The sequence below is a fragment of the Balaenoptera borealis genome (genome assembly GCF_965194805.1).
Source record: "Balaenoptera borealis genome assembly, chromosome: X".
In the NCBI taxonomy this organism is placed as follows: domain Eukaryota; kingdom Metazoa; phylum Chordata; class Mammalia; order Artiodactyla; family Balaenopteridae; genus Balaenoptera; species Balaenoptera borealis.
The window spans coordinates 109,950,711-109,976,264 of NC_138881.1; the positions used below are offsets into that span (position 1 = coordinate 109,950,711).

Below are 25,554 nucleotides of genomic sequence, written 5' to 3' on the forward strand. Positions count from 1 at the left end.
GTTCCAGCTCAGAATGCTCTCTTTCAGAGGAAGCTTCTCTGATTGTTTCTTTCTCTATATACCTATTTTCCTTCCTTACTCTCTCTGGAGTCTTTTAACAATCACACATATGTTGCTACTATGAATAACTGAATTAAGGCCCTCAACTAGATCCCAAGTCCCCCAAGGCAATCTGCCATAGCCTTTTTAGTCCTCTCTCCATCCAATTCCAGTCTCAAAATTTTATTCTTTCTTGGCATGCACAACTCCACTCCCTCTAGGAGGTTCTAATTCTCTCACCATTCTTTTTCAATCTTTTGCTGGATACTTTTCTTCTACCCAAACTTTAATGTTGGGATTCTTTCATTCACTCATTTGTATCAATTTAATTTACAGTTACACTATGACAGTCTGTGCATATTGTTCATGAATCTCTTTCCTTCCTTTCCCTTCCCTCCTCTCTCCTTTCCCTTCCCTCTCCCCTCCTTCTCTTTCTCCTTGCCCTCCTCTCCTCTTAAAACATCAACCAACTTGAAAGTGCTGATGACCCCTATTCCATAACTTTAACCCAAATGTTTCTCTTCAGTTTCAGTCCTGTTTCTAGCTGCTTACTGGATGTTCTCTCCTCGATATCAGAGAATGTATCCCAAACCAAATATCTTCTACCTCTTTCAACTTGGCCTTCTCCTTGTATCTCTCATTTCCATTAATTGTCTAATGTTTTACCAATTCATCATCATCATTGGCTTTTTTATGTTTACCTCCTATGTCTAATCAGTCACAAAACCTTACTAATTCAACTTCTCAGAAATCTCTCACATCTGTTTATCCCCATCCTTGCATGTGTCTACTGTTGTTGCCTTAGTTCTGGTCTTCATACTCTTTTATATGGGTTATTGTAATAGTAACTTTAGTTATCTTTCTTCCTAGCTCCCCCCAGTCCATCTTCCACCTGCTTTTAAAGTTATCTTGCTAAATGAATTTGACCATGTAATTCCTCTGCTTTGGAAATGTTTATAATTCTCCACTGTATACAGTAGAAAGTCCACCCAATTTGGCATAGCAGTTTCAGGCCAACACAATCTGGCCCCAAATCAGTTTTCCAGATGTACTTCCCATCATTCCCTCCATGTGCTCTACACTTCAGCTCCACTTAAGCTACAGTCCTCCAGCACATGAATATATAACGTAATGTAAAATCCGCTATTTGAATCCTGATTGCATTGTTTTAAGGTATTTTTAAGTATCCTAAAGGCAAGGACTATGTATTATTCACCTTTGTAGTCTCAGTGCTGGGCATAAGTAGATGTCAATAAATATTACATGAACTCATGAATGAATGATAACCTGGATTTGAATTCCATTTCTTTTTTTATTAGTTATCCATTTTATACATATTAGTGTATATATGTCAATCCCAATCTCCCAATTCATCACACCACCACCACCACCAACCCCGCTGCTTGCTGTGACTTTTGAGCCTTAATTTCCTCATCTGTAAACTGGGCATAGTAATAATTGCCATCCAGCCCTATAGATTTTGAAGGGAGTTTTCTTTTATGTGTTCCTTTTATGTCTTTTAACCTCTAAATTCTCAAGACCCTACCCTGGCTTTGGCAGACAGTGGCAGAAGCAACAAGGGGAGTGCTCTGGGGCTAAACCCTGAGCAGCAGCTGCAGTGGGCCTGCCTCACAGCTGCTGCCTAGGCTCTTGGGAACTTTGCACTGTTAACCCTTTGGGTCTAGTTCTTGAGAACCCTACGGACTATTTAACCTTTAACTTTTTGCTTCTTGGTTTCTGGATAACCAACACAGATTATTCACCTACCCAATCTGCTTTATCTTTTCCGGGCAACCCTTCTCAAGCAGACCATGATTAGACAGATACAACAGACTCACCAATGTCTCAGACGAAATGACTTCTTAAGCTTTCCCCATCTTGGTGGCTCTCTTGTAGACATGTTTCCCTTTTTCAGTTAACACAGTGCTCCAGGTATGGCTTGACCTGTATAAAGAACTGTTAGACTCAAACCTCTGTTCTTTTAGACATTCATATTCTATTATTGATAGCTCAACTTGCATGATTTTATTTAGCAACTGTGTCATACCCTTGCCTCACATCAGCCTGGGAGCAAGTGTAAAACCCCAGGGCATCTCTACACCAATTGCTGTCATGACAAATCATCCTGTATATGTGTACTTGATGTCCTGAATCTTTAAGGAGAATTGTGAAATTATTAATTAATTTCTATTTACCATTCCATTATCTTGATAGTTGTTACTATCTTGATTCTATTATCCATCTTTTTCAGCTCTCATTCCTGTATTCCTCTCTTCTTATACCCAGCTTTGAGTCATCTGCCTGTTTGATCATTTGTCTGTGTCTTCATCCACATAATCTGTATATTTTTTTCTCCAATTCTTTACTGTGGGAAAATATACATAACTTAAAATTTACCATTTTAAGTTTAAATGGTTAAACCATTTCAATTAACTATTTATTTATTTATTTATTACATATATATACTTATCAACTGAATGTGGCTCCCCAAAATTTATATGTTGAACTCCTAACCCCCAAAGTGATGGTATTAAGAGGTGGGACTTTTGGGAGGTAATTAGGTCATGAGCGTGGAGTTGTTATGGATGGGATTAGTACCCTTATAAGAAGAGACAGGAAACCTTGCTCTCTTTCTGTCTGCTCTTTACCATGTGAGTACACAATGGGAAGGTGGCCATCTACAAACAAGAAACAGGGCTCTTACCAGAACCTGAACATACTGGCACCCTAATTTTAAACTTCTCAGCCTCCAGAATTGTGAGTAATAAATTTCTGTTGTTTAAGCTACCCAGTGTGTGTGTGTGTGTGTGTGTGCGTGTGTGTGTGTGTGTGTGTGTATTTGCGTATATGTATATATATTGAGTACTTACTACAGTTATATATGCCCAATACTGAAAAATTATGAAACATGATTCCAGTTTTTATGAAGCTAATAATTTCCTTGGGGAAGGTGACAGTTTATCTTTTTAACATATCACTAGGTTTATCTGTCACATATTTCTAGGTTTTATTTCACCCATACTATAGCAATAGCTCTCTGCTCCTCGATGGTCTGCTCACTTATGGCCTTGGCCTTCCTGGATCCCCAGTGCATCCTCCAAATTATCATTAAAATGGTCCCCTAGAACTCTAAGCTCATTTTCTCAACCCTGGATGCACCTTAAAAACACCAAAGGACAATAAAAATGTCAAAATCTGGGTTTCAAAATAGATCAGTTAAGCAAGAGTTTCATGGGTAGGGCCTGAACATCCATATTTTTGAAGATCCTCACATGATTCTGATGCACAATGAGGGTTGACAACCACTGCTATAGACTGATTATGCAGCTCTTCTATTTGAAACTCTACCCTCTTGTGGTCACCTCTACTCAAGCCCCTTTGCATGGCTACAGTGACTTCCATGATCTGGCCTGGGATTCATCTCTTAACACTCTTCATGCCACTCTTCATAATTCAGAAATTTATTCTCTAAATTAGCAGTGCTGCTTCATAACTTTATACCTTTTCATGCACTGTATCCTCTGCTTGAAATATCTTTCCCTTCCTTATCTGCCAAAATATAATTCATCCTTCAAAACTTAAATGACACCTCCTCCAGGAAGTTTTTCCTGAACGTGCTGTCTCTGTAGCTGGTAAAAATTTTTATTGTTACTTATTATAAAAAATGAATTGTAAGCATTTGTTTACACATGTGCCCCTATTCAACTGTAAAGTCATTGAGGGCTGGGAATGTGAGTTATTTACTTCTGTAGCCCCAAATCTTAGACACTAGATCTAGCACATAGTAGGTGCCCAATACATATCTGTGGACTGAGTTGATGAATTAATTAATTAATTTTAAAAAATGTTTCAACATCTCTAAGACCGAAAAATAAAGAAGAAAGAATGACGTAGATTCAAAAGAAGGGGTTTGTCCGTTGAAAACAGTCAGCGAGAGGATCTCTGTCTTTGGGAAAAGGGATTTTGTCTGGAGAAAACTAGGCTGTACTAGGAAGGATAACTAATTCCATGTAGACAGGCAGCCAAGAACAGGCAGTGGCCAAAGTGTTGATGGATGACAGCTGGAAATATGGCTTCTGAACCAACTAAAAACGACACATCAATCTGAATTGCAAAATAAATCATTGAGACTCCAAAGGCTTTTTTTCACTTTAAAATCTCACCCTCCATGAACATTTAATAAGAACACTTCAGATTGTTGTAGCACTTTACCACTTTACACATTCACATACATAATCTCATTTAAACTTCCCAACAACCCTGTAAGGACAGCATTATCAACCCTGTTTTAGGATGGAAAAACTGAGGCTCTAATAAATTCAGTAAATAGTCCAAGGTCACAGAGATGATGAGTAGTAGATTCAGAACACAAATAGGCCTTGAGATAAAAAAGGGAGATAAAATAAGAAAACCAAAAATCTATATATAGTGAAAGTAAAGAAAGAAATCCACAATATATACTTTAAATTTCATTCTGGGGTCTATTAGCCTCAAGTTTATTAATCTTTTCTCAGTGATAGTAAAGGAATTGGTCAGAGAAAGAGATGCTCCTAGGCTAAGATCAATTGACTATCTATGATGTACTAGGTATGGTGCAAGTCACTTTACATTTAATACCAATGATATCCTTATATGGTAGATATTATTAGCCACAGTTTAAAAATGGAGATGTTGAGACACAGAAAAATTAAATAATTTGCCTAAAGTTCTGTAAGAATGTTGAACCCTGTTCTAATTAACTCTAAAACCAGTGCAACTTAAATAACATTATATAGTTAATTCCTATATGTTGGTTACACTTAAGAAAAATGTTTTATGAAAGAACTATTTAGAATATCTATTATCTTTTTAAGAAAGTAAGACACAAAGTCAGAGGAAGAAAAGAACGGTGTTCTGAGCAGGGTTGAAATAATCATGAAAGTCAACCTGGAGGAAAAGTGGGACTTGAATCTTTTTTTTTTTTTTGTAACATCTTTATTGGAGTATAATTTCTTTACACTGGTGTGTTAGTTTCTGCTGTATATCAAAGTGACTCAGCTATACGTATACATATATCCCCATATCCTCTCCCTCTTGCGTCTCCCTTCCACCCTCCCTATCCCACCACTCTAGGTGGTCACAAAGCACCGAGCTGATCTCCCTGTGCTATGTAGCTGCTTCCCACTAGCTATTTTTTACATTTGGTAGTGTATATATGTCCATGCCACTCTCTCACTTCGTCCCAGCTTACCTTCCCCCTCCCCGTGTCTGCAAGTCCATTCTCTATGTCTGCGTCTATATTCCTGTCCTGCCCCTAGGTTCTTCAGAACTTTTTTTTTTTTTTAGATTCCATATATATGTGTTAGCATACGGTATTTGTTTTTCTCTTTCTGACTTACTTCACTCTGTATGACAGACTCTAGGTCCACCCACCTCACTAGAAATAACTCAATTTCATTTCTTTTTATGGCTGAGTAATATTCCTTTAAAAATTTTTTTTTAACATCTTTATTAGAGTATAATTGCTTTACAATGGTGTGTTAGTTTCTGCTTTATAACAAAGTGAATCAGCTATACATATACATATATCCCCATATCTCCTCCCTCTTGCGTCTCCCTCCCATCCTCCCTATCCCACCCCTCTAGGTCGTCACAAAGCACCGAGCTGATCTCCCTGTGCTAAGCAGCTGCTTCCCACTAGCTATCTATTTTACCTTTGGTAGTGTATATATGTCCATGCCACTCTCTCAGTTCGTCCCAGCTTACCCTTCCCATTCCCCGTGTCCTCAAGTCCATTCTGTATGTCTGTGTCTTTATTCCTGTCCTGTCCCTAGGTTCTTCAGAACTATTTTTTTTTTAGATTCCATATATATGTGTTAGCATACGGTATTTGTTTTTCTCTTTCTGACATACTTCACTCTGTATGACAGACTCTAGGTCCACCCACCTCACTACAAATAACTCAATTTCATTTCTTTTTATGGCTGAGTAATATTCCATTGTATGTATGTGCCACATCTTCTTTATTCATTCATCTATCAATGGACACTTAGGTTGCTCCCATGTCCACCCTGATACCAAAACTAGACCAAGATGTCACGAAGAAAGAAAACTACAGGCCAATATCACTGATGAACACAGATGCAAAAATCCTCAACAAAATTCTAGCAAACAGAATCCAACAGCACATTAAAAGGATCATACACCATGATCAAGTGGGGTTTATCCCAGGAATGCAAGGATTCTTCAATATATGCAGATCAATCAATGTGATAAACCATATTAACAAATTTAAGAGGACTTGAATCTTGAGGGATGGGTAAAGTTTGCAGCGCCAGCTAGGCAAGAAGGGCATTCCAGGAAGGGATGACAACATGGTTGAAGGTACTGAGGAGAGCGGCATCTGCTGGAGAGTCAGTAAAGAACCCAAGAGCATTGGGTGTAATAGTTTGCTACCATCCAAGAAATGCAGTATGTCCTAACCTTCATGGTTTGAGAAATACATTCTGCCCCCTAAAATTTTGGGGTTTGGGAGAAGTTACTTTCCTGGATACTAACAACAACTGAGGGCCTTTCTGGTACAAGGAAATTGAATTGTTGATTGCTGGACTGTGTTATGAAAGGGAGCAAGCCACCGATTATCATCAGCTCCCTGCAGGGCCCTACTGGCACAACAGTGATAACTGGCAAATAGAGCCTGAGATAAGAACAAGAGAAGAAATGAGAGATGAGATAAGTAAGCTTTTAAAAAAAGACCTAAAATAGGTATCTTTCATAGATTAGGTATTTTTTATTGAAAAAGTAATACAGGCACTTCATACAAAAAGTTTCAAAGAGTACAAAAGGGTGTAACAATGAAAGCCAGTCTACTTCTGCACATACAAACATATGTATGTATATATATCTTTTTTTAATCAAAAAAGGAAAGACATGGTATACTCCACTGTGATCCTTACTTTTTCTTTAATCTCAATAAGCTTTGAAAATCATTATATTTTAAACTGAATGAATATTGTTTCAATATATGAATGTACACTATCTGATCCTGTAAAAATGGGCTTTTAGCTTCATCCCAATTTTTCACTGGTACAAATAATGCTGCAATGAATTTGTATATGTATACCTTTGCATACTTGTAAAAGTATTTTCATAAAATAAATTTCTAAAATGAGAATTTTTGAGTCAAGGATAAATGCATTTTTCATATTCATAGATATTGCAAAATTATGCGCACCAAAGAGGTTGCACCAATTGATAATCTCACCTACAAGGTATGAAATGCTCATGTCTTTATCCTTACCAACACTAGACATTATTTAGCCTTTGATATTTTCCAATCTGATGGAGGGAAATGGTGTTTCATTATCGTTTTAACTTATGTTGCTTTAATTATTAGTAAGGTTACACATATTTTTCTGTGCTTATTGGCCATGTGTAGTTGTTTTTCAGTGAACTGTGTATTTATGGGCTTTATTCATTTCTCTATTTATGTGTTTTCTCTTTTACCTATTGATTTGGAAAAGATCTTTACATATTAAATAACAGTCCACTGTGGATCAGATTTATTGAAGATGTTTCTTCAGAATTGTTTTTCGACTTTGTTTATTGTATTTTCATGCAAAAAAAAATACATTTAAAATGTTGTATGTAGTTAGATTTATCAAACTTTTTTTTTCTGGGTTTCGCATCTTCCTTAGAAAGGCCTTTCCACTTCAAGATTGCATATAAAGGGAGTGGCAGGATATACTTAAAGTGATGAAGGAGAAAAACCTACAACCAAGATTACACTACCCAGCAAGGATCTCATTCAGATTTGATGGAGAAATTAAAACCTTTACAGAAAAGCAAAAGCTGAGAGAGTTCAGCACCACCAAACCAGCTTTACAACAAATGCTAAAGGAACTTCTCTAGGCAAGAAACACAAGAGAAGGAAAACACCTACAATAACAAACCCAAAACATTTAAGAAAATGGGAATAGGAACATACATATCGATAATTACCTTGAATGTAAATGGATTAAATGCTCCCACCAAAAGACACAGACTGGCTGAATGGATACAAAAACAAGACCCATATATATGCTGTCTACAAGAGACCCACTTCAGACCTAGAGACACATACAGACTGAAAGTGAGGGGATGGAAAAAGATATTCCATGCAAATGGAAATCAAAAGAAAGCTGGAGTAGCAATTCTCATATCAGACAAAATAGACTTTAAAATAAAGACTATTACAAGAGACAAAGAAGGGCACTATATAATGATCAAGGGATCGATCCAAGAGGAAGGTATAACAATTGTAAATATTTATGCACCCAACATAGGAGCACCTCAATACATAAGGCAAATACTAACAGCCATAAAAGGGGAAATCGACAGCAACACAATCATAGTAGGGGACTTTAACACCCCACTTTCACCAATGGACAGATCATCCAAAATGAAAATAAATAAGGAAACACAAGCTTTAAATGATACATTAAACAAGATGAACTTAATTGATATTTATAGGACATTCCACCCAAAAACAACAGAATACACATTTTTCTCAAGTGCTCATGGAACATTCTCCAGGATAGATCATATCTTGGGTCACAAATCAAGCCTTGGTAAATTTAAGAAAATTGAAATCGTATCAAGTATCTTTTCCGACCACAACGCTATGAGACTAGATATCAATTACAGGAAAAGATCTGTAAAAAATACAAACACATGGAGGCTACACAATACACTACTTAATAACGAAGTGATCACTGAAGAAATCAAAGGGAAAATCAAAAAATACCTAGAAACAAATGACAATGGAGACACGACGACCCAAAACCTATGGGACGCAGCAAAAGCAGTGCTAAGAGGGAAGTTTATAGCAATACAAGCCTACCTCAAGAAACAGGAAACATCTCGAATAAACCTAACCTTGCACCTGAAGCAATTAGAGAAAGAAGAACAAAAAAACCCCAAAGCTAGCAGAAGGAAAGAAATCATAAAGATCAGATCAGAAGTAAATGAAAAAGAAATGAAGGAAACAATAGCAAAAATCAATGAAACTAAAAGCTGGTTCTTTGAGAAGATAAACAAAATTGATAAACCATTAGCCAGACTCATCAAGAGAAAAAGGGAGAAGACTCAAATCAATAGAATTAGAAATGAAAAAGGAGAAGTAACCACTGACACTGCAGAAATACAAAAGATCATGAGAGATTACTACAAGCAACTCTATGCCAATAAAATGGACAACCTGGAAGAAATGGACAGATTCTTAGAAATGCACAACCTGCCGAGACTGAACCAGGGAGAAATAGAAAATATGAACAGACCATTCACAAGCACTGAAATTGAAACTGTGATTAAAAACCTTCCAACAAACAAAAGCCCAGGACCACATGGCTTCACAGGCGAATTCTATCAAACATTTAGAGAAGAGCTAACACCTATCCTTCTCAAACTCTTCCAAAATATTGCAGAGGGAGGAACACTCCCAAACTCATTCTACGAGGCCACCATCACCCTGATACCAAAACCAGACAAAGATGTCACAAAGAAAGAAAACTACAGGCCAATATCACTGATGAACATAGATGCAAAAATCCTCAACCAAATACTAGCAAACAGAATCCAACAGCACATTAAAAGGATCATACACCATGATCAAGTGGGGTTTATCCCAGGAATGCAAGGATTCTTCAACATACGCAAATCAATCAATGTGATACACCATATTAACAAATTGAAGGAGAAAAACCATATGATCATCTCAATAGATGCAGAGAAAGTTTTCGACAAAATTCAACACCCATTTATGATAAAAGCCCTGCAGAAAGTAGGCATAGAGGGAACTTTCCTCAACATAATAAAGGCCATATATGACAAACCCACAGCCAACATCGTCCTCAATGGTGAAAAACTGAAACCATTTCCACTAAGATCAGGAACAAGACAAGGTTGCCCACTCTCACCACTATGATTCAACATAGTTTTGGAAGTTTTAGCCACAGCAATCGGAGAAGAAAAAGAAATAAAAGGAATCCAAATCGGAAAAGAAGAAGTAAAGCTGTCACTGTTTGCAGATGACATGATAGTATACATAGAGAATCCTAAAGGTGCTACCAGAAAACTCCTAGAGCTAATCAATGAATTTGGTAAAGTAGCAGGATACAAAATTAATGCACAGAAATCTCTGGCATTTCTATACACTAATGACAAAAAATCTGAAAGTGAAATTAAGAAAACACTCCCGTTTACCACTGCAACAAAAAGAATAAAATATCTAGGAATAAACCTACCTAAGGAGACAAAAGACCTGTATGCAGAAAATTATAAGACACTGATGAAAGAAATTAAAGATGATACAAACAGATAGAGAGATATACCATGTTCTTGGATTGGAAGAATCAACATTGTGAAAATGACTCTACTACTCAAAGCAATCTACAGATTCAATGCAATCCCTATCAAACTACCACTGGCATTTTTCACAGAACTAGAACAAAAAATTTCACAATTTGTATGGAGACACAAAAGACTCCGAATAGCCAAAGCAATCTTGAGAACGAAAAATGGAGCTGGGGGAATCAGGCTCCCTGACTTCAGACTATATTCCAAAGCTACAGTAGTCAAGACAGTTTGGTACTGGCACAAAAGCAGAAATCTAGATCAATGGAACAGGATAGAAAGCCCAGAGATAAACCCACGCACATATGGTCACCTTATGTTTGATAAAGGAGGCAAGCATATACAGTGGAGAAAAGACAGCCTCTTCAATAAGTGGTGCTGGGAAAATTGGACAGATACATGTAAAAGTATGAAATTAGAACACTCCCTGACACCATGCACAAAAATAAACTCAAAATGGATTAAAGACCTAAGTGTAAGGCCAGACACTATCAAACTCTTAGAGGAAAACATAGGCAGAACACTCTATGACATACATCACAGCAAGATTCTTTTTGACCCAGCTCTTAGAGAAATGGAAATAAGAACACGAATAAACAAATGGGACCTAATGAAACTTAAAAGCTTTTGCACAGCAAAGGAAACCATAAACAAGACCAAAAGACAACCCTCAGAGTGGGAGAAAATATTTGCAAATGACGCAACTGACAAAGGATTAATCTCCAAGATTTACAAGCAGCTCATGCAGCTCAATAACAAAAAAAGAACAACCCAATCCAAAAATGGGCAGAAGACCTAAATAGACATTTCTCCAAAGAAGATATACAGATTGCCAACAGACACATGAAAGAATGCTCAACATCATTAATCATTAGAGAAATGCAAATCAAAACTACAATGAGGTATCATCTCACACCGGTCAGAATAGCCATCATCAAAAAATCTAGAAACAATAAATGCTGGAGAGGGTGTGGAGGAAAGGGAACACTCTTGCACTGTTGGTGGGAATGTAAATTGATACAGCCACTATGGAGAACAGTATGGAGGTGCCTTAAAAAACTAAAAATATAACTACCATACGACCCAGGAATCCCACTACTGGGCATATACCCTGAGAAAACCATAGTTTAAAAAGAGTCATGTACCAAAATGTTCATTGCAGCTCTATTTACAATAGCCAGGACATGGAAGCAACCTAAGTGTCCATCATCGGATGAATGGATAAAGAAGATGTGGCACATATATACAATGGAATATTACTCAGCCATAAAAAGAAATGAAATGGAGGTATTTGTAATGAGGTGGATGGAGTTAGAGTCTGTCATACAGAGTGAAGTAAGTCAGAAAGAGAAAAACAAATACAGTATGCTAACACATATATATGGAATCTAAGGGAAAAAAAAAAAGGCCATGAAGAACCTAGTGGCAAGAAGGGAATAAAGACACAGACCTACTAGAGAATGGACTTGAGGATATGGGGAGGGGGAGGGGTGAGATGTGACAGGGTGAGAGAGTGTCATGGACGTATATACACTACCAAATGTAAAATAGATAGCTAGTGGGAAGCAGCCGCATAGCACAGGGAGATCAGCTCGGTGCTTTGTGACCACCTAGAGGGGTGGGATGAGGAGGGTGGGAGGGAGATGCAAGAGGGAAGAGATATGGGAACATATGTATATGTATAACTGATTCACTTTGTTATAAAGCAGAAACTAACACACCATTGTAAAGCAATTATAGTTCAATAAAGATGTTTAAAAAAAAAAACAGGGCTTCCCTGGTGGTGCGGTGGTTGAGAGTCTGCCTGCCAACGCAGGGGACGCGGGTTCGAGCCCTGGTCTGGGAGGATCCCACATGCCGTGGAGCAGCTCGGCCCGTGAGCCACGGTTGCTGAGCCTGCGTGCCTGGAGCCTGTGCTTGGCAACGAGAGGCCGCGATGGTGAGAGGCCCACGCACCGTGATGAAGAGTGGCCCCCGCTTGCCGCAACTAGAGAAAGCCCTCGCACAGAAACGAAGAGCCAACACAGCCATACATACATACATACATACATAAATAAAAAGAATGTTAAAAAGAATGTAAGCAGACAAGAATAGCATTAAAAAAAAACAAAGCAAACAAACAAACAAAAAAAAAAAGATTGCATATAATTTTTCCATGTCTTTTCCTGATACCTTTACACAATTGCTCCTTCCATTTGACTCCTTGATACTTCTGGAACTTATTTTTGGGTAAGAAGTTGAGAAATCTCTATTCTATGGCATTAATTTATCGAGAGTAGTGTTGCTGGATTTAGCAAATAAAAATACAGGATGTCCTGTTAAATTTGATTTCAGATGAACAATGAATTTTTTAGTATAATCATATCCTAATTATTGCACAGGACATATTTATCTGATTATTTGTTGTTTATCAGAAATTAAAAATTACGGTGCATCTTCTGTTTACAGGCAATCCTAACCAAGAAGAAAGTGAGGAGTAGCTTAAAAGTATAAAATATAGTTGTGTAGATTGATGATTAACACTTTCTGGTCAGTGGGAAGCCCTTAATACAGGCACTTAGACATTGGCTCGAGCAGAGCAATTACAGTTCTGGGGTGTGAATTAAATGAGCTTGTTTTGTCTTCTGGGCTTTGGCTTGAAAAATGAAACCTCTTAAATAAAATGCAAGGGGCTCAATGGATTTGAAGGGTTTTTTGGCTTTCCGACTCTTCTTTAAAAGAAAAATCAGTTTAATAGAAATTGAAAAGTAAGATTCTGTTATATTTGTGTCATACTATGACAATTTTGATATATAGGCTTTCTCGTAAGATTAGTGTTTCAAGTTCAAATTATTGGTAAAGTTGCCAAATTGATTTTATCATGTGGAGTTGGTAGGGAAATATCATTCTTATTATCACTTTAGATAATGTTTAAGTGGAATTCTTTGTGATTGATTAAGTCTTTTATTTTTTAAGTGACCAAGTGAATTGTATCTGAAATTTGGAATGTCTGTAATTCATGAACATTTGCTTACCTAGTTCTTTACTAAAAATTAACTTTACTTTTGGAACAAGCTCCTTTACTTGCTCCTGTGGTATGTTAAGAAAAGCATTGGGTCTGGAGTTAGAAGACCGATTAAAGACCCAGATCTACATTTTGTTATCTCTGTGCTGTAAAAGTTAAATGGCTTAACATCTTTGATCCACCAGTTTCCTCATCTATAAAGTGGGCATAGTAGTCCCTATATCATAGCAATTAAGAATGAAATGAGATGCACAGGCATGGCACTTTATAGGTATTCAATAAATGTCCATTTATTTGTCGATACCTAGATATTAAAAATTATATATATTTGGAAAATCATTTCCATTGATGTTTCTCTAGAAAGTGGAATTTTGTTTAGTATGTGATTTCTCTTTAAAGACTGATGAGTTTTCTATTCTCACAAATATGGGGAAAACCAGATAAATATAAAGATCTAATTTTAGAATGCTCAGTATGAAACAAACAAAACCCACAAAATGTACAACAACATGTACCAATGGGGTTCCTTCTGTAAATTTACTGAACTGCAATAATATTGTTTGCCTTTGTTTTTGTTTTTTTTTTTTTGCCTTTGTTTTATGAAAAATAAGATCTTAATAAGATCCTCTTACCTAACTAAGGGGAAAAAACCACCAGCAAGACTTGGGGTGGGGGTGGAGTGAGCCCAGTGACTTTTCTACTGTGCACCCTTTGAAATAAGCCTATGCTTGGCCACATCAAGTCACAGATGGAGGGCATTTGGTTTCTGCTACTTTTTTTCTCATTGGAAATTTGTCAAGGATTTGTTGTATGCTGTGGAATGGTTAGATGTGGGAAAAGAGCCCAAGCACTGTGGCTGGCCCCAGGATTTTTGGATGAGTGTTGATGATCTGTAGGAGTAGGAAGGCTGCTGGTGAGAATGTGTGATATCCAAGAGACACCCAGGGAAAGGTAATGAAGAACAAGGCTTCCCAGAGACAGGATTTTGAATGATAATCCCATAGATTATCCGTTGTCACTTTCTCCAACATAGGTTGTACTCCCAATTATAGTCAGCAGCCCAGTGTAGGAGTTAGAAGACCTGGGTTCTAGTCATTAATTCTCTATGTGTTCTGCAGCAAGTAATTTCAACTTGCTGGGCCTTAGATTCTTCATCTGTAGAACTGAGGTGGTATGTGTGTGGGGTGTGGGTGGGGATAGCTTAACTATCTCCAGGTCTGGTGTAAGAAAAAAATGAGAGAACAGATTTGAGTGTTCTTTGAAAAGGCAAGGAGCGTTATGTAAATACAACTGCAGATATTATTTGTCATCATTACAGTGATAACAATGATAATTTGATAGTCAAAAGCAACCAGACATTCTTCTTGATTTAGATAAAGTGTGAAGATAGCCTTGGGTAGCATCAAAACCTGGGATTTCTTGGGAAACTTCGGGAGCAGCAAACTGTTCCTTCATCACCTCTTCTTCACCCCTTTTCTCCAGTCAGCTCATGGCCCAGTCCAGGTCAAGGAGCCTCTCTTTTTCAGTACCTCTGATAAGGATATAGTTATCCTCATATCAATAGCTAGATGTATACTAAAGCTCTACTGAGAGGGGACATTATAGAAGTTTAAAACCATTAACTTTTCAATTTAATTTGAAAATGAAACTCTACTTCACAATGAAGAGTCATCTGACTTAGGACCAATGAAAGGAAAGTCACGTCATCAATCAAATGAAGAGCTTGGACCAACATATTATTTCCAAAGTTTTCTTCCAGCTTTGATATTTAAACTAAGGGTCCTTGTGACAAAATCTCAGCTACCTTTCCAATCTAATCTCTCCCTGCTCCCAGTCTCTCATTGTAAGCTAAGTAATTTCCTTTGCCTTCCCTTCCCAACCTTGTCCCAGTCGCCTTCCCTCAGCATTTTGATGCACTTTCTTCCAAAAGTAATTTTCATCCCTTTCCTTTTCACCTAGCTAAGCCTATCGAGCCTGAGTTATCAACGATAAAAAAAGGGACTATTGACCTGGCAATGTATTAGGTGCTTTATCTATGTAATTTCTAATCCTTACATAAACATTTTGAGGTGCACTTTAGTCTTCTCCATTTACAGGAAAGGAAACTGAAGCCCAGAAAGTTCAAGTAACTTGCTCGAGATCACACAACTAGTGGCAAAGTTAGGGTTTGAGTTAAAATCTGTCAGGATCCATAGTTGTCCCTTCAAGTTCAAGACCCACCTCCCCCAGGCCCAAAGACCTTCACCTTCCTCAGACACCCTCCAGGTCTTCAAATCAAGCCATACATTTAATACTATCTTGCAGTAGACCTATTTTAGTTCATATCTTCTCTTTCCAATTCCTTTTTGAGTTCCCCAAGAGAAAGGACCATAGCTGATTCAGATCTCTATACCCAGTGGCCAGTTCTGTGATTTGCACACAGAAGGAGCTTAATAAATATTTGTTGATGAGTGGACCTCAGACTACTTTTCTGTTTAAAACTTGTTTAAGTATTGTTGAATATGTTTTTATCAGTGAAAGGAAACTGTAGCTAAGGTAATTTGTGAGCTGAAGCCATTGTTACCTCTGTTGCTAAGGGAAGTCAGTTACCCTGGGATACTAATTAACTGCAGCTATTGTGGAAATTAAGCCAGCAGCCCACAGCGGGTTCAGAGAGCTGATGGGAGGAGGGAAGCTAGAAGGTGTCAAGTAAGAAAGTATCTTTTCTGATTTCAGGAAAAGAGACTAAGGGAGGGTGTAGCTTGTACACTTTCAGCACCATCACACCTCTGTGAAGCTTTTCTCTTCCTTAGTGGGCAGAGTTTGTTCCCTATAATTAGCTCAAACAGTGGAGGCAAGGTGAATAGACAGCCTATGGCTGAGATCAACAGTTTGGTTTTTGCTAACCATTGAGGGATAAGCATCTGGGGATAGGGGGCTTTGATGTAAAAGCAACTCCAAGTCTGAATAAAAAGTACCTGTTGGAAGAGACTTTTGACTCTAAGTTATGATTCCAGTTGAGCTGATGAAGGGAAAGCAAGAGATCAATAAGAAAAGGTAACAGACTCTACCTAGGGCATCTATTGCATTTAAGAGAATTATCTACTCTGATGTCTAAATTGGAGTTCAACAGTTTTAATAAAGAGATTTATAATTCTAGAAAACGTCTGAACAACATACCCAGAGCTCAAATTTTTGGACTTGGCCTCAAGTTGCTCTAACAGACTAGTTCCATCTAGTGATAGTGTACCTAAATTGCAGTTTGTTTTTCTGAGAAAATGAAAACGTGGCCTTTACAAGCGGCCACTGCAGCACTGAAGTCATGAAATTATTCAACAGCTGAGCACTGGCTTCAGGAGAGGCCCAGGGCTAGGGATGGTGACGCATGTCTGGGGAAGGGAGAGTGAGTGCTTTGCATATTGGCTAAGTGAGACAATAATAAAACTTTGGATTAACAGCAGGAGGTGAGAGCAACAGGCCTCCAAGGAGCATATAAAATAATATTTAGAGACCAAAGCAGGTGGGATTAACTCCTTCCCTACTGACTCATGCTGTTAAAAGATCTGTACAAGAGCTCTGCTGAGTGAGAGAGCCACAAGAAGGTGAGAGGAAAAAAAATTCCAGGGCGGATTCTGACCAGAAGGACAAGAAAACACAATGAAACCCAGCAGCAACATGGTACCCCTCCTTTCAATGAAGTAAATTTGATAAGGTAATTGTCCAAGTTCACCAGAGTGACAGAGTTTTTCTTAACTCCACACTCACACAGCCAAAGGCATGCTGAGTTAAACACCTTCCACTCTGAGCATCCAAAGCGTGGTGGACGAAGGTACAGGTCTGACAGTCCCCAACCAGGGCTATTCTGTACTAGGAATCAGTGGAGCAACCACACCCTTTAATGCCACGGATGTGGAAATAGCCGGGGTGGATCAGGTCTTCTGTATTTCAAATAAAGGTGAGTTTCAGACCTCATCCTGTGGGCAGAGTTCACCAAGCTCACCGGTCTGCAAGTGTAGGCTTTGGGCTGCTGCACTCATATCTGGGGACCTAGACCCTGAAAACATTCTCCAGACTTCACAAACATTTTCCTCTCCCATGGGTAGATATAGCTCCACCGGAGGCACAGATGTTTACCCACGCAGTATCCCCCACCTTCACATCTTTCTCTTTAGGGCTACAGCTTCCTGCTCATGCTTAGATTTCACCTCCAACCCATCTCTGGAACAGCCAGTGAGCACCTGTGGCCCTCCTGCTGTGTCCCAAGTATTTGGTCATTCTATAAAACCCAAGCTTCTAGTGAATACACTGATTTCAAAGTGCATCTTCCAGGTTCCTCCTATGTTACAGAGGGTAGAGTGTGGAGGAGTAAGGTTCTGGAGTCTTAATAAAATCTCTCCATTTTTTTCTGATTCTACAGATTAGCAGACAGGCAAGACCCTGGACAGGATTTTGCCCCAGCACTTCCAGTTCCACCTCCGCTAAAAATTTTCCCTGTTTTATCAGCTTTCTTTGATCTTCTACTCCTTTTGAATTCCTGTAATATAAAATCAAGGATTGGCTTCCCTGGTGGCGCAGTGGTTGAGAATCTACCTGCCAATGCAGGGGACACGGGTTCGAGCCCTGGTCTGGGAGGATCCCACATGCCGCGGAGCGACTAAGCCCGTGAGCCACAACTACTGAGCCTGCGTGTCTGGAGCCTGTGCTCCGCAACGGGAGAGGCCGCGATAGTGAGAGGCCCGCGCACCGCGATGAAGAGTGGCCCCCGCTCGCCACAACTAGAGAAAGCCCTCGCACAGAAATGAAGACCCAACACAGCCAAATAAATAAATAAATAAATAAAATTTAAAAAACTTGCTATCACTACACATTTAAAAAAAAAAAAAAAAAAAAAAAAAATCAAGGATTGTAGGCTTTTAAAAGATTTCAGAAACCAGTCAGTAAATGGTTACCTGGAGCAGAAATCCCTTTCATAGGACCCAACACATTTCATCTGACATCGGCCTAACTACCCCTTCCCACTTTTCATAAAACACAGAATCTACCATCTTACCAGGCAGTTATTCCAACCTCCATCACTTCCATTAATAGCCCTAGTAGCCAAAAAGATCTCCTCCATCCCACTGATCTCAAACTTCCCATTGTTATAGGCTGAACCCACCGGGGGGATTGGTAACATTTAAACAAGAACTGTTTTAAACTTTTTCAAAGATTTCTGTTTAAAAAGTATCTTGCTTTGAAAGTGATGCTATCTCCTACAAAAAACAGTTGGTAGGGGCTTCCCTGGTGGCGCAGTGGTTGAGAATCTGCCTGCCAATGCAGGGGACAGGGGTTCGAGCCCGGGTCTGGGAGGATCCCACATGCCGCGGAGCAACTAGGCCCGTGAGCCACAACTACTGAGCCTGCGCGACTGGAGCCTGTGCTCCGCAACAAGAGAGGCCGCGATAGTGAGAGGCCAGCGCACTGTGATGAAGAGTGGTCCCCACTTGCCGCAACTAGAGAAAGCCCTCGCACAGAAACGAAGACCCAACACAGCCAAAAATAAATAAATAAATAAATAAAAATTAAAAAAAAAAACCAGTTGGTAGAAATTCTTTTGCTAAAGAAGTTTGTAGTCGTTCCCCTGGGTGTGTGTCTTCTATTAAGGCAATGATCTCAGAATCCTTGCTACAAAAGCCTGAACAAAATGCTAAATCCCTTCAAACATCCCTGGACAGGCAGATATATTGGTGGTCAGCTGCAGAGGGCAGCTTGGAAACTGAAGTCAATCTGCTTTAGCCTCTGTGCTTTAGCAGCATTTTCTTAAATTGCTCTTCTCTGTTGCTGGTTGTTATAAGGCACCTTCTGTTGAAAGGGAAATTTGTGCATGTAAACCCCAAGAAACACCTAACACAGATCCCTGGAATCATAAATTCTCATCAAAGGGGGGAACAGAAAGGAGAAAAATTTGTAGATGGAAAGAATTCCCCCTTTTACCTTGCAAAAGTCATCAGGTAGGACCTTGACTTAAGCTGGTACAAAATAATGATTCATTTATCAGGATTGAAGTGAAAACTCCTGAGAGCCAGAAGGGATTCCTTGGGGAGAGAAAGGGGATGGTGACTGCCATGTTGCATAACTCCAGGGGGCACCACTTAACAAGTGGAAGGATGTGGAGAAGGCTCCGAAGAATGGTCCCCTGGTAGCAAATGAAACAGGTGGATTAGAGGAGGTCTAGGAAACAGGTTGAAACCAGAGTAGGATAGCAAGTGGCTCTGGATAATAAAATCAGTTAGCATTGAGAGTGTAGGTGTCTGTATGGAGCTCTAGCTCTGCAGGAGTCTAGGCAAATGAATCCAGCAGAGGACAGAAAAAGCCAGCCCAGTTCCAGGTGCTGATACATTGCTAGGGAAGGTAGAGGTATTAATTAATAGAGGGTCAACATGGGAACTTGGGGCACCAGGCTATAAGTCTGACTTATAACAGGAGAGACAGGAGAGTAAAGCAAGACTGGAATGGAAGAACTGAAATTGCTGCTAGGATTTCTGCTAGAAGTAGCAACAGTTCAGAAAAGAGTGAAGGAGAGTTTGCAGTTGGGGAATTTAGTTGCCTGAACTGGAGGAGCTGTAAAAGGTCCAGGAGTTGGGAGCTTACTAATCTAACCCTAAATGTATTCCTCGAAATCCTGTTGTGCTTCACACAAACAAATTTGAAAACCTGGACTTTTCAATTTTATTTTCTACAACAATAAAAATTACCAAAACTTACTCCCAGGACACATAGATAGAAAACATAACCAAACAAATTACCATATAAGAAACTGAGAAAATTGTCAAAGAACAATTCTTCCCCAAAAGCACCAGGCCCAAAATTGTTTCATGGGTAAATTCTACCAGATTTTTTTTAAATACATTTTTTTAAATTTTAGGACACTTAAATTTACCAAAAATTTGCAGATAGGACAGAGAGTTCCGAAATACCCCATACCATTCTTCCCTTATTTTTAGTATCTTACATTAGTCTTGTATATTTGTTAAAGAAACAATATTGATACATTATTAATTAAAATCCATATTTTATTCAAATTTACTAGTTTTCACCTAATGTCCTTTTTCTGTCCCATGATATCCCAGCCAGGATACCACATTACATGTAGTCACCATGTCTCCTTAAGCTCCTCTTGGCTGTGATGGTTTCTCAGACTTTCCTTGTTTTTGATGGTCTTGGCTGTTTGGAGGAGTACATGTCAAGTATATTGTAGAATATCCCTGAATTGGGATTTCTCTGAAGTTTTTCTCATGATTAGACTGGGTTTATAGACCTTTGGGAAGAAGACCATAGAGGTAAAGTGCCATTCAAGTCATGTCATATTAAGTGAGCATGTTATCATCATGACTTATCACTGTAGATGTTAACCTTGATTACCTGGCCGAGGTAGTATTTGTCTGGTTTCTCTACTGCAAAGTTAGTCCTCTCACTCCCACCTTTTCATACTATACTCTTTGGAAGGAAGACACTATGTGTAGCCCATGCTTAAGGAGTGAGGAATATCCTGAGGGTGAAGTATCTATTGAAATTATTTGGAATTCTTCTGCACAGACGATCTATCATCTCTCCCGAATATAATGATTTAGTCAATCATTTATTTACATGATATTTATTTCATGGATATCTACTTCAAATTTTGGGTTATAATCCAATACTATTTTATTTTGCTGTTAAATTATTCCAGCTTTGGCCATTGGGAGCTCTTTTAGTTAGCTTCTTTGTCCATTTGACATACTTCCATCATTTTAGGGATTTTTTTTTCATGCTTTCCTACTTTCTGGCACTAGAAGCTTTAAGTTCATTTTGAAAATTCCTGCCCCAGTCCTAGAATCTGCAGTTTCTCCAAGGAACCCTGATTCCTTTTACTGTAGAACAGTATTAAAAACCAATGTCTGGGTGGTAGGTGTGCTCGTTGCTACCGGAGTGTCATTGCTTCTAGGCCCTCTCACCTGAAAGAGAAAGCAAATATATGTATGTATACTGACCTGTGTATGACCTGTGTATGTGAACTGTCTTTTTTTCTCTCCTTTCATTTCAGTTTAGGAAGTTTCTACTGACCTGTCTTCAAGCTAACTGATTCTTTCCTCAGTTTTAGTCTATGAATGAGATTATCAAAGTAATTCTTTATCTCTGCTACAGTGTTTTTTCATTTCTAGCATTTCCTTTTGATTCTATTTTAGAATTTCTATCTTTCTGATTATATTACCTATCTATTTTTGCATGTTGTCTATTTTTTCCATTTAAGTCCTTAGCATATTAATTCATAGTTATTTTAAATTCCCTGTCTGGTAATTCCAACATCTGTACCGTATCTGAGTCTGGCTCTGATGCTTGATTTGTCTCTTTGGACTGTGTATTTCCTTGACTTTCAGCATGTCATACAATTTTTTGTTGAAAGCCAGACATGTTGTAGCAGGTAATAAGAACTGAGGTATATTAGTAAAATTATTTATGTTAATCTGCCTAGGAGTTGGGCTGAATTTTATGGTTGCTGTAGGTATAGGTGCCAGAGGCCTCACATTCCTCCAGTGTCCTTGTTTTTGTCTCCTCCGTTGATTTGAGGTTTCCATAAGTACTCTTCCTCAGGGAGAGTCTGTGATTTGCAGCTCTTTCAGATCTAATCTACTGTTATTATACTGGCAACTTTTTGGTATGGTGGTAAGGTATAGGGAAAGGGGTCGTATAGTGTTGTATAATCTTACTATTAAATTTCAGTCTTCTAGTGGGTCTGTTCTCTAGGCTGTGACCTTCACAAGTGTTTCTTCAGTGGTATAGCTTCCCTCTGTTTGGCGAGACAGGAAAGTTAGAAGGGACTGGAGTGATGGAAATGCCCTTCTCCCAGCTGGTATAAGGCTCTGGTAAAGTATTATGCCTTGTACAGTAGGCATTTGTTATGGAGAATGCTCACAGCATATTTCATAAAGATTACTTTTCCTCTCCCCGAGTCACAACCACAAGGGGATCTTTCTCAGTTCTTCACCTTAAAAACCTATTGGGGTTCCTGTAAGTAAAATCCATAAAAGTGTGCCCCCCCAGAAGTTTCTTACTTTCGAACTAGAACATACTGGTCCAAACTTAGCCTCAATCAATTTGTCAAAATTACCATTTAAGTATTCCTACCAATTTATGGCTCTAGCAGCTTCTACTCCAGGTAAGTAGATCTGGGCTTTGACTCTGAATTCACCTGTTTCTCCAGATTTTGGGGTGGCAGTTTGCCTAGAAGCCGCAGTTTTCTGATGAGTCTCAGAAGAGTCAGTGGTTTTCAGTTTATTCAGCTATTTCTTGTTGTTAGGACAGAAGTGATGACTTCCAAGCTCTTTACATATTGGAGCTAAAACTGGAAGTCTCCAATTCTATCAGATTTTAAAGAAACAAAGTACTTTAATGCTGTTTAACGTGTTATAGAACAAGAGAGAGAAGAAAAGTTTCCAAACAGATACAAAAAACCTGATAAAAGAAAACTATAATCAATTTCCAATTCTTAACACCAATGGGAAAAAAAAATTAAATGTCAACAGTTAGAAGCCATCAGTCCATTAAAAGAAAAATACACCAAGAGAGTGAGTTTAAGCCAGAAATGCAAGGAAGATTCAATATTAGGAAACCTATTAATAAAGTTAAACATGCAAATTTGTCAAAGAAAAATCTTATAATCATTTCCAAATACAACATGTCTTTTTATAAAATTCAATGACCATGCCTGACTAATAAAAGCAACCTATTAATAAAACAGGACAAAATGAACAGAAAACGAATAATAAAGAAATAAAGTGAGAACAAGAAAATAATTAGGATATTGCTAAATGGTATAGTGATACTAGAAGTGTTACTATTTGTCAGAAATAAGGCAGAGACGTCCACTATTATCTCTATTACTTAACATTATTTGAGAACTTTCTAGAGCAAATAGCTAAGAGTGAGAAGAAAGAGACATCAACGTTGAAAAGGAGGAGTTAATTTTTTTTTATTTTCCACAGATGATATGACTGTATACCTTAAATCAACAACACAAATACATGTAAATTATTAAAAACAGTAAGAACATTCTTCTTCCTTTTCTTTTCCCTTCTCTTGGAGATGGTGGTGTGGCTGAGATTTAGAAGGTGACAAGGCTGAGGAGCCAGTGGGCTGAGGAAATCACCAGCCAGGAAATTGATTATATATAAGAATATTGAACATATCAGTAAACATACTGAGAATAATGAGAGCTAGGTGTCTCACTGTCGGAGAAGGGATTTACAAATATGGAAAGGGGAAGGCTAGAAAGAGTCCTGGGATGTTGGATTTGAATTGGAGATATTGATGTGTATTAATCACAGGCATACACAGAAAAATAAATATAGATGTATGTGGGGTGTGAGTGTGTTGTGTACACACACATACACATATATACAAATATATTTCCTAGCTCTGTCTACTAGAGGGCACTGAATGCACAGATCTTGGTTTATAATTATCACCCTTATTTAAAAGGAACCAAGGCTCCTTGGAAAATGACGGATTATGGGACCAGAGCAGGAAAAGTACAAGATGATCCTGGAACATCTTATTGTATTTGACACATAAGGAGGCAATCAAAGAATGAAGGGGATGTGTCAAAAGGACACTGGAGCAAGGCTGAAAGGACTCCCACTAGCCAAATATAGGATAATTTGAGTATCAAAATAAATAATGATAGTGAACGACTACAACCAAATAAATATAGGAATCCATAAGTCCATATAAATACAAAAGATTAATGAGTTTTTTAAAAGGAGGAGAAATAAAAGTTCTTTAGAGTAGAATGTAAGCTAATGAATGTAAAAGGAATAATGTAAAGAGAAAATCATCATTTGAGAATCACCGTAGTAGCAGTTAAGTTAGGCAGGAACCATCAAGGCAAGTTAGTGGGTGTTTGATTGAAGAACGGGGTAGTGGAATAGCCTCAGAGTATCTCCTCAAAAAAGGAAAAAATTATAAGGGGAAAAAGGATGACTCTAAGATGGAGAACCTGGAAGACACCATCTTATGCAAGTAAAGAAGACTACCATCATCATTGGTGGAACAGAACTGCCATCACTGCCCCTTGATGCACTGTTTAAAGCATATTATCATTTCTGTGTTCTTTCTGCCAGGGTTGCATGGCTTGAGTTTCAACAGGAGTAATTACCAAATAGACCCAGGTTGAGGGACGTCACACAAAATGGAAGACGTGTACTTATTAAACTGTCAAGGTCATGAAAACAAGAAAAGATTGAGAAAATGTCCTAGACTGTGGAGACTATAAATAAATGAAGACTAAAAGTAACATGTGATCCTGGATTGGATCTTGGACCAGAAAATAAAAAGGCATAGTTGTACACTTGACAAAATTTGAATAGGATCTGTAATTTGGATGGTAGTGCTGTATCAATGTTGATTTGTTGATTTTGATGGTCTTATTTGCGACTATGAGAGATAACATCCTTGCTTTTGAGAAGTACACACTGGAGTATTTTGGGATGATTGGGCATATATCTGAACTTTGCTATCAAACCAATTGGTTTATAAAAAAGAGTAATGAAAAAAAAGAGTAATGATTGTGTGTGTTCATGTGTGTGGGTGTGTGTGTCTACAGAGAAAGGGAGAAATGGAACCAGTATGCTAAAATGTTAGCCATCGAGTAACACGGGTGAAGGAGATACAGGAGTTCTTTGTTCTTTCAACTTATTAGTAAGGTTGAAATATTTCACAAAAATACTGAATCACCATGCTGTACTCCTGAAACTAACAATATTATAAATCAACTATACTTCAATTTAAAAAAAAAAGAAATGGAAAAATAAATCCACCATGGAACTTTGTAATTTAGACCTAAGAAGGTCATTAAAATAAATATGCTATAAGATAGAAAAAAAATAAGAGCTATAAATATTGCTAAATCACCTTTTCTAAAGCAGAGAAAGTATTATCAAGCATTCTGTATTAAGATTTATAATATCGTTCAAAATTAATCCAAACTTACAGTTTATTTACTTAAGAATAAACATATTTTACTCTTTAAAAAATAGGAGAGATCAATAAGACCAATAACACAAAAATAAAATTAAAAAATGCAAGTGTTCATATGTAAACACATTTTTAAATTTTTTAATTTTTTTAAACACATTTTTAAAATG

The 25,554-nt window shown here is 38.0% G+C and overlaps 1 protein-coding gene across 14 annotated transcripts in view; it reads right to left on the bottom strand.

Moving 5' to 3' along the window:
* IGSF1 (immunoglobulin superfamily member 1) overlaps positions 1 to 25,554 on the bottom strand; it is a 453,756-nt gene that overhangs the window by 111,303 nt on the left and 316,899 nt on the right. For 2 of the 14 annotated variants that reach the window (XM_082377827.1, XM_082377822.1), the window contains exon 4: positions 1,878 to 1,983. The exons of 10 other annotated variants lie outside the window; for them this stretch is intronic. The gene's annotated coding sequence lies outside the window, so the exon portion shown is untranslated. Of the gene's footprint in view, positions 1 to 1,873; positions 1,984 to 2,234; positions 2,809 to 25,554 lie in introns of those variants that run through there. 2 more of the 14 variants (XM_082377816.1, XM_082377821.1) reach the window with 2 other exon arrangements.